The sequence below is a fragment of the Sus scrofa genome, chromosome 9, assembly GCF_000003025.6.
Source record: "Sus scrofa isolate TJ Tabasco breed Duroc chromosome 9, Sscrofa11.1, whole genome shotgun sequence".
Taxonomy (NCBI): domain Eukaryota; kingdom Metazoa; phylum Chordata; class Mammalia; order Artiodactyla; family Suidae; genus Sus; species Sus scrofa.
The window spans coordinates 35,410,351-35,423,264 of NC_010451.4; the positions used below are offsets into that span (position 1 = coordinate 35,410,351).

Sequence of the window (12,914 nt, forward strand, 5' to 3'; positions counted from 1 at the left end):
TACCACTCTTGGTCAAAGAACTCTTAGTAGAGAAAATATATCAGGGTTCACTTCTATCTCCCTTTTTTCTGCACTGCTCTTTTGAATGTGGCATCATATTCCTGGAACCTTAATGAAATGATATGTAGCGGAACAAATACAAAGGAAAAACATTTACTAAAATAATCTAGTTATACTAGGACAGAAATATCCTAAAATCAGACTTCAGATATATCTATGTGTGTTTTTGAAATTACGTACTAATCAATCTTTTTAAGTGTTATTTACTTTAAAATGATGTTTATAAAACTGCTAGCCAAATAGATAAGTGATTTCCTAAGAGGCGAATCTGCCAACAAATTAGGCACGCTAATTATCATACTTAAATATAATGACTAGTGCTGCACCAAAAGGCTTTTTCTGAACCTAAAAAGATTGCTTTATCATTAAAAAAAGAGAAAAAATCATAGGTAGGTTAATGCTTGGCCAATTGTTAAATCCATATATATTAAAATAACAGGTTTTTAAATTTATATGGCTTTTTAACAAAAAAGTAATAATGCATTCACTTAAACAATTAAACTCTAAAATAAAATAGTACTTATTTACTTTATAATCCACATTACTTCTGGAATGCTCAGAATACAAAATGAAATGCTATTTAAGACATAGAAATTACATATATAAAATATAAAAATTCATATGCATCTATTTAAAATGCTTGACCTACAAAAAGTATGTAACTCAGGAGAAAGCTGAGTCATTGATGTCTTGCATAATCTGTTTTGGGATACAACACTGTACATAATATTGCAGCAACAAAATGCATAATTTCTATATCAATCACTTGCTTTCTCTGCAGCTGTTGATTTGGAATAATCACCCTTGTCATTAAAGCAGCACTCTCAGGGATACACATGAATATATTTCCCACAATATGGAAGCATTATTTGACCCTGATTTTTAAAACAATTAAACAACTCTGAAAAGTGTGAGAGAGCAAAGACTTGGAACTGGAGGCTTACCTTTAAGCTATGTGATCTTGGACAAGAATAGAACTCTCTTGAGCCAAAATCTCTCATCTATAGAAAGAAAATAATAATAATATTTGTGGAAAATAAGGATTCAATCCTCTATCAGTGACAATGTCCTTTGGGTATGTAGTGCCCCCAATTTTTAGTTACTCATAATATTATCAATATTAAAACAGAATCCAGAATGACAGAAACTTCTACATTATTTTCTTCCATGCCTAAACTTACACACTACTCACTCCAGTGCTTTATAATGTTTCAATGCACTTAATGATAAATGTTTAGAAACCTCTTTTTAGGCTTATTACCTAATAGTGAAAGACAAAAAGCCATTTACCATTGGAGAAGCACTCATTTTTTTCTGATGCAATAAAAATGACTGAAAGACTATATTGAAAACATAATGCCTTCATTTCACTTCCAAGAATGTTGGAAATATCATAGAAAACATATTACTAAAGGTATGAAAAACAAGTATTAGAAAAACCATGCACTGTGAAGTTTTGATATACTATTAGATCAACCTAGAGGTTTTGTTAACATATCTTTGCTTATTGTATTTACTAAACTTCAATTCAGTAATAAGAATAATTGTGTGTGTTGGTGAGCCTACTAAATATATCAGATAAAGTGACACACACCAAGTAGTACATACTCTAGATTCAGAACAGCATTTACTGAGAAAAACATTAAAAAGGCAAGAGAAGTAGCAGGCACAGAGTTTCCCTGTTGTCCATTTTACTCTGTGATAATGAAATGAGATCTAGCAAAGTGGGACATCATATATTGGAAAAATGACTCTAGTCTTGGGATTCGGGAACTTATAAAATCCATGGATAAAAAAACACCCGGCCTTTCTCTGGCATTAAGTAACTAGGGGCTGGGATCCATTACATATTTGTTACTGTGGAGTAAGGCAGACCAGTGAGATCATTAGCCTTATTTGCTACCTTAGCTTTCTTAGTGGGTATTACTTGAGATTAAGTTCCAAACTTTCTGGACGAAGCTGTATCCCAGTGTTTTCAAGATCTGATTCACCAATTTATCATTCTACTAGGATGATTATTCTTTAATTCAAGGGAAAATATTTTAGAGTAAAACTTTTATTTTCTCTCCTTTTTAACTGAAACAAAAATGGTGAGAAATTTAGCAACTATAGACACTTTTAATTTCAACCTCTGCTATAAACTCTTGAAAATAAATGGTGTAGATATTATGTTATCTACAAATACATGCTGATTTATTTTTTATTAACTTTTTTATTTAATTTTTTTCAAAAAGACAGCAAAGTTGGAATACCCACCACCTTGATTTAATCATTGACAAATTTTGATAGTCTTATTGGGCTATGATTAAAATAGCACACAATTCAATGGTTTTAAGTACACAGTTCAATGTTTTTAAGTATTTTACAGAGATGAACCATAACAACAAAAGATTTTAGAATACTCTAACCATAACAACAAATGATTTTAGGATACTCTGGTGGTGATTGTTGACTTATTTTTAAGACAATTTAACACACAGGAGAACCTTAATAAATATTTGTAATGAGATAAATACTGATTATATGTTTTTTGTGCACACAAAAATTTTCTGGTTGTCTGTGGCAAATGCTTACAGGCAATGGCTACATATTTTTCTTCTTCAAAGAAAAAATTCTCTAAAATTTTTTAGCCTTTTTTCATTATTATCAGTGATTGCAAATAGCATGGCACTTGGTTGTTTCAGAAAACTAAACAAACAATTATGTAAATATTACTTTTAAGTATTATTTATGAGCACATAAGAACATCTTTAAAACATTTCTATCTACATAATTTGGGCTGAAAAATATAAAATATAAAAATTCTCAAGTATGCATTTTAAACAAACTTTTAAAAGCTCCTCAGCACACAAAAATTAACTCAAAATGGAGCATAAACCTAATTGTAGAGGATAAAATAATAAAATTTCCATAAGAAAATACAAGAGAAAAATCTTTGTGACTTTAGATTTGGCAATAATTTCTTAGACATAACAGCAAAAGCACAATCTATCAAATAATATAATGATTAATTTTTATTTCTTTCAGATTAGAAGTTTTTATTCACAAAAGGCAAAGTTAAGAACATGAAAAGATAAATTATAGACTGGGAGCAAGTATTTGCAAATCACATATCTTTTAAAATACTTGTATCCAGAATACAACTCAATTAGAAGACAATAATGCAATTTATTTTTATTTTGATTTTTTTTGTCCTTTTGTCTTTTTAGGGCCACACTCATGGCATATGGAATTTCTCAGGCTAGGGTTCTAATCAGAGCTATAGCTACTGGCCTATACCACAGCCACAGCAATGCAGGATCCAAGCCGCATCTGCAACCTACACCACAGTTCGCAGCAATGCCGGATCTTTAACCCACTGAGTGAGGCCAGGGATTGAACCCATGTCTTCATGGATGCTAGTCAGGTTTGTTAACCACTGAGCCACTACGGGAACTCCATTAATGCAATTTTTTAAATTGACAAAAGTTTATATATATATAAACTTTTATATATATTTTATATATACATAAAATACAAATAGCTAATAAGCACATGAAAAAGTGCTCGACATCATTAGTAATATGACAACTACAAACTGAAACTATAATGAGTTATTACTAAATGAATAGTAATAAAAGTCTAATAATACCAAATACTATAAAGGCTATAGAGAAATAAACACTTCCCCTGCTGGTGGGACTGGGGAATGTCATATGTACTTCTGAAAACAGTTGAGCAACTTCTTAACCTAAGTTAAACATAAACTAAGCATGATCCAGCAACTTCATTCATCCTATGTATCTATTCAATAAAAATGAAAATATATGTCCACCCAAAGAATGATACGCCAATACTCATCAAAGTTATTTAAAACAGGCAAAAAGAGAAAACAATCTAAATGCCTATCAACTGATAAATAAACACAATACAGTAGGTCCATATGTATTATACTTTGGGTACATCTTAAAAACATTACACTAAGCCAGACACAAAAAATTACAGTGCATAATTCCAACTATGTTAAATTTCAAGAAAGATAAAATCTATATAGAGAGAAAGCTGATGAGCTGTGGATTAGGACTGTGAGTGGAGCACAGTTCAACTATAATCATGATTGAGGAGACTTTCTTAGGAGAGGCAAATATTCTTTAACCAGGTTGGTTAATGATTACAAACATGAAAATTTCACAAAACAAAATTCCTTGGATCTTGCACTTGCAACTGGGGGATTTTATGTTGTAAAATCATACATCAACATGAAAAAAACTGAGGGAATTAACGAATCAACTAGACATGATTGTTATTTTTCATTTAATTTTTATGACTATGTATTGAAGGTCATATTTTCTCGTACCTAAGTCAATACTGAACAATGGAAAAAAAAAAAAAAAAAAAAAAAAAAAAAAAAAAAAAAAAAAAAAAAGAAAACTAATCACTGACAATTGACAAGCAAATAGAGAAAACACAGTAAAATAACTAAAATATTTGACTTGCCTCAAAAGAATTCAAAAAGGAGAAATAGTTCTCTAAGGATGGGATAGTAAAAGAAAGGAAACAAACGACAAGATGCAAGATTTAAATCTAGCAGTTATATTAAAGGCTAAGTATGCCACTTAAACGATATAGGCTGTCAGAATAATAAAATTTACTGTCCAATAATATGTTCTCTAAATAATATATCTTTATATATTTAAACAAATTACCAGTTAAAAATAGAAAAATATTCCTTGTACACAACATGAGAAAGTTGGCATGACTATATTAATATCAGAAAAAAATGTTAGGAATATTACATAATGAAATGACCAATTTAATATAAATATATAGGAATCATGAGTATGCCATAAGTAACATAACAAATACATGAAGAAAATTTGACAGACATAAAGTGAGAAATATAAAATATACAATAAAAAGACCATAGTATCAGTAATTGATAGAAGAACTAAAAAGCAAAACAAAACAATAAGGGTATAGAAGATATGATCAACACTTTTGATGAACACTTTGACCTTACTGCCATAACAGTATACCCAATACAACAGAATATACATTATTTTCACAGGAAAACTTCACTAAGATAGACCATATGCAGGGGCAGAAAATAAGTCTGAATGCATTTCAAAACACTGAATTTTTACATAATATGTTGTGCAAAATAATTGGAATAAAAATTTAAATTATCTATAAAAGTTCAAAATATTTAAAAATTAACACACTTCTAAATAATCCTTAAGTCAAAGAATAAATCACAATGAAAATTACAAATCAAATGAAAATGAAAATTCATAATTTGTGAGGTATATTTAAAGCAATGATTAGAAGAAAATTTGTGGCTTGTTTTCCCATTTTTTAATGTTTTATTGAAGTATAGTTGATTTACAATGTTGTGATAATTTCTGTTGTAATTCAATTATACATGTATATACATCCATTCTTCTTCAAATTATTTTCCCATATATTATCACAGAATACTGGGGAGAATTCTCTTTCAGCCAACCATTCCATATACTACAGTGTGCATATGCTAATCCCAAACCCCGCAGTTCATCCCTCCCCCTCCCCAATTGTCCCCTTTGGTAACCACAAGTTTGTTTTCAAAGTCTGTGAATCTGTTTCTGTTCTACAAATTAGTTCATTTGTATTCTTTTAAGATTTCACTTATAAATGACATCATATGATGTCTGTTTTTCACTGTGTGACCAACTTCCCTTAGTATAGTAATCTCTAGATCCATCCATGTTGCTGCAAATGGCATTATTTCATTCTTTTTATGGCTGAGTAATATTCCTTTATATATATGTACCACATCTTTATCCAATCCTCTGTTGATAAGACATTTACATTGCTTCCATGTCTTGGCCATTGTAAATAGTGCTTCAATTAACATCAGGGTCCATGTATCTTTTCAAACTATGGTTTTTTCTGGATAGATGCCCAGGAGTGCAATTACTGGATCACATGCTAGTTCCATTTTTAGTTTTTTGAGGAACCTCCATACCGTTTTCCATAGTAGTTGTACCAATTTACATTTCCACCAATAGTGTAAGAGGGTTCCCTTTTCTCTGTACCCTCTCCAGCATTTATTTTTTGTAGACTTTTTAATGATGACCATTCTGGCTGGTGTAAGTGGTACCTCATATTAGCTTTGATTTGCATTTCTCTAATAATTAATGATGGTGGTGAGCATCATTTCATGTGATTTTTGGCCATCTGTATGTCTTCTCTGGAGAAATGTTTGTTTAAATCATCTGCCCATTTTTTGATCAGTTTTTTTTTTTTTATATTAGGCCATATGAGTTGCTTGTATGTTTTGGAGAATAATTCCTTGTCAGTTGCTTCATTTGCAAATATTTTTCTCCCATTGTGGGTTGTCTTTTCGTTTTATGGTTTCCTTTGTTGTGCAAAAGTGTCTAAGTTTAATCAGGTCCCATTAGAAAATATTTCTATGGTTTATGTCAGAGAGCGTCAGATCTATGTTTTTCTCTAAGAGTTTTACAGTATCCAGTATTCAGGCCTTTAATTCATTTTGAGTTTATTTTTGTGTATGGTGTTAGAGAGTGTTCTAATTTCACTTTTTTACATGTGGCTAACCAGTTTTCCCAGCACCGCTTATTTAAAGAGGCTGTCTTTTCTCCATTGCTTATTCTTTCCTCCTTTGTCACAGATTAGTTGACCATAGGTGCATGAGTTTATTTCCGGGCTTTCTCTCTTGTTCCACTAATCTATATTTCTGTTTTTTGTGCCAATACCATACTGTTTTGATGACTATAGCTTTGTAATATAGTCTTAAGTCAGGAAGGCTGATTCCTCCAATTCCATTTTTCTTTCTCAGGAATGCTTTGGCTATTCAGAGTCATATGTGTTTCCATACAAATTTTAAAATTCTTTCTTCTAGTTCTGTGAAAAATGTCATTGGTAATTTGATAGGGATTGTGTTGAATCTGTAGATTGCCTTAGGAAAGTACAATCATTTTGACAAATTGATTTTTCCACTCCAAGAGCATAATATATCCTTCCATCAGTTTCATCATCTTTGATTTCTTTCGTCAGCATCTTATACTTTTCAGAGTACTTGTCTCTTTAGGTTTATTGTAAGATATTTTATTCTTTTTGATGAGGTGGTAAATGGGATCATTTCCCTAATTTCTTTTTCTAATCTTTCATTGTTAGTATATAGAAATTGAAGAATAAAAACCATATGATGATCTCAGTAGATGCAGAAAAAGCTTTTGACAAAATCCAACACCCATTTCTGGCAAAAGCTCTCTAGAAAGTGGGCATAGAGGGAACCTACCTAAACATAATAAAGGCCATATATTACAAACCCACAGCTAATGTCATTCTCAATGGTACAAAGCTGAAAAAAACTCCTGCTAATATCAGGAATAGGACAAGGATGTTCACTCTCACCACGTTTATTCAGCAAACTTGGAGATCCTAGTCATGGCGATTAGAGAAGAAAAAGAAATAAAAGGAATCCATATTGGAAAGTAAGAAGTAAAACTATCATTGTTTGCAGATGACATGGTACTATACATAAAAATTCCTAAAGATGCTGCCAGAAAACTATTAGAGCTCATCAATGAATTTGGTAAAGTTGTAGTGCACAAAATTAATACACAGAAATCTACTGCATTTCTATATACTAACAATGAAAATACATGGCTTTTAAATGATTACATTAGAAAATAGGATTGAAAATCTAAATTTTGTCTTAAGAATCAAGTATAAAATAAACCATTAGAAATGAAAAAGTGGTATATTACAACTGCTTCAGGCATTAACAGGATAATATAAAAATATTATGATAAACATGCAACAAATTCAGCCACTCAGACTACATAGATACACATTGTATCTTAACAAATATAACTTACAAGTTGTATATATGGTACAAGAAAAGCTAAAAATTTGAATAGCCTTATATTTATGAAATCTCAACAATAACAAGACAAAAACAAGATCAAAATTTAAAACAAACAAAAAAATATGGACAAAAGACTTGAATAAACACACATAAGAGGTTAGATATCCTGCTTCTTAGGTATATCAATCTCTTAAGATTAATATGGAGATATTACATGTGCTCTCTATTCTTGTTCCCTTTCATATATAGGATCTGGATTATAAATTTTAGAATATCAGAGAAAAATTTCTCAAAAGGCTGACTCTGCTGGTCTAAGTACTATCAGATACAAATGTTAATCTCAGAATTCATACAATAAATATGCTCATATTTTACATGTGTATGTAAATGTATCCATGTATATAAAAACTTTTACCATCTTAAAAATTGTGTGTGTGTTTGTGTTGGGTCATAGTTTTATTTTAGACAACCTTCCTTCAATGGATGTATTAAAACACTGCATTTCAGAAAAGGGAACCCTCCTACACTGTTGGTGGGAATATAAAATTGGTACAACTATGGAAAACAGTATGGAGGTACCTTAGAAAACTAAATATAGAACTACAATATGACCTAGCAATTCAACTCTTGGGCATATATCTGGACAAAATTTCCTTGAAAAAGACACATGCACCTATATGTTCACTGCAGCACTATTCACAAAAGCCAAGACATGGAAACAACCTAAATGTCCCTCAACAGATGAATGGATTAAGAAGATGTGATATATATACACAATGGAATACTACTCAACCATAAAAAAGAACAAAATAATGCCATTTGCAGCAACATGGATGGAACTAGAGAATCTCATACAAAGTGAAGTAAGTCAGAAAGAGAAAGACAAATACCACATGATATCACTTATATCTGGAATCTAATATATAGCACAAATAAACCCTTCCACAGAAAGGAAACTCATGGACATGGAGAATAGACTTGTGGTTGCCAAGGGGGAGAGAGTGGGATGGACTGGGAATCTAGGGTTAATAGATGCAAACTATTGCCTTAGGAATGGATAAGCAATGAGATCCTGCTGTATAGTACTGGGAACTATATCTAGTCACTTATGATGGAGCATGATGGAGGATACTGTGAGAAAAAGAATGTATATATGTATGTGTGACTGGGTCACTTTGCTGTACAGTAGAAAATTGTGTGAAGCAACTCTAATGGAAAAAATAAAAATCTTTTAAAAAAACTGCATTTTAAATATTACTATAAATCAACTCATGTTTGGTATATAAAAATATTTGCTAATTTAAGAATATGAAAAATGATGGTTAGGTCCTCAAATGATACTAAAAGAAAAAGAAGAAAAAAAGTAAAGTTGTTGAAAGCAAAATACATTCCATAATTTTTACATACAATATTTAATTTAGTACATTTGCTTTCTTATGTTTCTACTTCAAAATATACCCAAGGACCATTTATTCACCTTTTCTGTGGGGAAGCACACTGTGGGTATAGTCAAAATATGCTATTGGGAATAGAGAATGTGGTTGTCAAGGGTTTGGTAATAGAGTCTCCTATGTTCAGGACTCTACATAACAGAGTTCCCGTTGTGACTCAGCAATGAGGAAGCCAACTGGTATCCATGAGGATGCAGGTTCAATCCCCAACCTCACTCAGTGGGTTAAGGATCCAGCTTTATGGTGAGCTGTGGTGTAGGTCACAGAGGTGGCTTGGATCCTGTGTTGCTATGGCAGTGGTGTAGGCAGACAGCTGCAGCTCCAGTTCAACCCCTAACCTGGGAACTTTTATATGCCACAGTGCAGCAGCAAAAACACAACAAAAGAGACTCTACATATGCACAATAAAATCCCGAGATGGAGAACAATATTTGGCATTTTTTTTCAGAGTAAATGCAATGCAGGATGGATCCCCCATTCATATTTTCTTAGAGATGGGTTATGAAGAGAGGTTATTTTGCAAATCAAGTTTTTGTATATCCTGGGAAAAATGTAATTGTATTTTTTTCTTACCTCACATAGGACCCAAACCCAATCATTTGAAATTAACTATATTTTACTATACTTATGATAATTTTTACAAATATTCTGAGAATCCTCTGTCCATTAAAAATTAAAAATAAAAGTATCCTTTAGAGAAAAGAAAGGGATAAAAACATAAGAGAAAAAATGGGGGTAGACAGTAAAAGTTTTGAAATTTCAATATGTTTTAGAATAAATTCATTTTAGAAGCTATTAGGAGTACATGGTCACAAGAATTCTCAGGAGTTTAGATTATTACTTGATATTGAAATTTTAACCAAAGTCTATTCTAAACACTTTGAATGAAATACAATTAGAGCGCAGCTAAATAGAGAAATATTTAATCTATAGAGCCTTAAATAAGAATTAGAAAAATGTTATGCCTTCTGTCATTTTTATCCTAAAAATGCTCTCGCTTTACAAATTGGAAGGATATTTCCTTTTAAAAGCCAAAGTATTTTTAAGGTAAGTTTAAACCTTCTTATAAGACTACATATTTTATTATGTTTTATATATGCACATAATATTTAATGCACATTAGCCACTCAACAATATTCTTAATTACTATAATTTAAATAGATTTTAAGAGTCTTGTAAACAAGTCTGTATTATTCACTATTGTACACACACCATATGGGACAGTGGCTGGGACAAAATAAATGTTAAAAGACACTGATTAAGAGATGTTTGAATAAAGATAAATACTGACATCAAGTTTGGAAAGAATGGCTTAAGCAAATGGTATTCTCCTATCACTATTTTTTTTCCTCACTTTCATACTCATCTTTACCTGAAATCATATAGTAGGCAAATTTAGATCTATTTACATAAGTATATGATTACTGATGATGATGAGAGATAGATAGACAGACAGACAAATACAGATACAGATAGGAATACTTTATTGCCTGTCTTTCTACTAGAATGTTTAGTTTCCTGAAAAAACTTTTAAATAAAGAAAAGCCAATGAGATTTCAGGGATTTGAAATTAATTCATGAATCACAACCAGTCTTATTTTCCCATTATATCAAAGGAAATGCAAAAAGGTAAAATCTTTATAAGAATAAAAGAAAGGAGTTCCCGTCATGCCTCAGTGGTTAATGAATCCAACTAGGAACCATGAGGTTGTGGGTTCTATCCCTGGCCTCACTCAATGGGTTAAGGATCTGGCATTGCTGTAGCTGTGGCGTAGGCCGGTGGCTACAGCTCCGATTAGACCCCTAGTCTGGGAACCTCCATATGCTGCGGGTGCGGCCCTGGAAAAAGACGAAAAGACAACAAATAAATAAATAAATAAAGTGCAAAAAAAAAAAGAATAAAAGAAAGATTATCAGTGAATCAATTATGACAGAATCTATGTCAAAAACATAATATTCTTAAACATTGATAAAAACAGCCCCTTCATTAAGTCTGGATTATTAAAAAAAAAAACTACTTTGAACTAATTTAAGGATTACTGTTTAATTTTCTGAATACTGCTGTTAACAATTAGTGTCTAGATGAGTACATTAAATATATATGGATATGAAACACTTTAGCACTCAAAATTTATACTGTCTTTAAAATATGTCACATTTATGACAGAACATTATTCAAACTATGCTAAATATTTCCAGTGAGGTCTCTGGAATCACTGATCAAATATTCAGCATTTGATACTGATGATTTTTTAAAACATTAGACTATATGTTATAAAAACTATTTATAAAACTCTATATATGTTATAAAACTGTTACTCTCTAATATGTTACAGAAACTATCTCTGTATACTATATATATACATGTTACACATACATTTTAAAAACTATGCACAATTATATTAAAAATAATGTATACATATATAACTGACATAGATTCATAGATACAAAAACAAGCAGATAGTAACCAAATGAAAGGGTTAAAGGTGGAAGAAACAAATCAGTGATGATGTTTAAGAGGTACAAACTTCCAATTCCAAAATAAATGAATCATGGTTATGAAATGTATAGCATACAGAATATAGTCAATAATCATATAATATCTTTGTATGGTGACAGATCTGGTTATCAGAACCAGATGATGATTTTAAAACACATAGCAATATCAAATCATTGTTGTACACCAAGACCTGACAGTGTTGTATCTCAATTATACTGCAAAAACAAACAAAAACAAACAAACTCATAGAATAAGATCAGATTTACAGTTAACAGATGAGGGGGTTGGAGGAGTAGGAACTGGATGAAGGCAATCAAAAGTACAAACTTCCAGTTTCAATATAAATAAATAGAGATGTAATGTACTCCTGATGAATATAATTAACATCAGTCTATGTTATATGGGAAAGTTGCTAAGAGAATAAATCCTAAGAGTTCTCATTAAAAAAAAAAAGAGGAGTTCCCGTCGTGGCACGGTGGTTAACGAATCCCACCAGGAACCATGAGGTTGCGGGTTCGGTCCCTGGTCCTTGCTCAGTGGGTTTACGATCCGGCGTTGCCTTGAGCTGTGGTGTAGGTTGCAGACCCAGCTTGGATCCCGCGTTGCTGTGGCTCTGGCATAGGCCGGCGGTTAAAGCTCCGATTGGACCCCTAGCCTGGGAACTTCCACATGCCGCGGGAACAGCCCAAGAAATAGCAAAAAGACAAAAATAAATAAATAAATAAATAAATAAAATTTTAAAAAAAGAAAAACTGAATAAAAGATTTCAACACACAGAGTTTGAAAAATTAGCGGGCTGGATTGAAAAATAAGTATGGTGACTGGACAAACAAAATACAGGAAATCTGTTCCATTTGGATATTTAATATTTGTGGTATATTTTCAACTTTGATAGACATTAAAACCAGTACCAAAACAAACCAAAATTATAACCAGATCTTCAAATGTCTGTGTTATAAAGAATTAAAGCAAAACTTCAAAACTAAGGAAGCATATTTGATCACATTGCTCTGTCACAAAACACTAATAAATAAAAATACACTGTAATATT

The 12,914-nt window shown here is 31.5% G+C and overlaps 1 long non-coding RNA gene across 1 annotated transcript in view; it reads right to left on the reverse strand.

Moving 5' to 3' along the window:
- Positions 768-12,914, reverse strand: part of LOC110255428 — a 30,882-nt gene continuing 18,735 nt past the window's right edge. The window contains exon 3 of the long non-coding RNA XR_002335617.1: positions 768-1,061. This is a non-coding gene — a long non-coding RNA (uncharacterized LOC110255428). The remainder of the gene's footprint in view (positions 1,062-12,914) is intronic.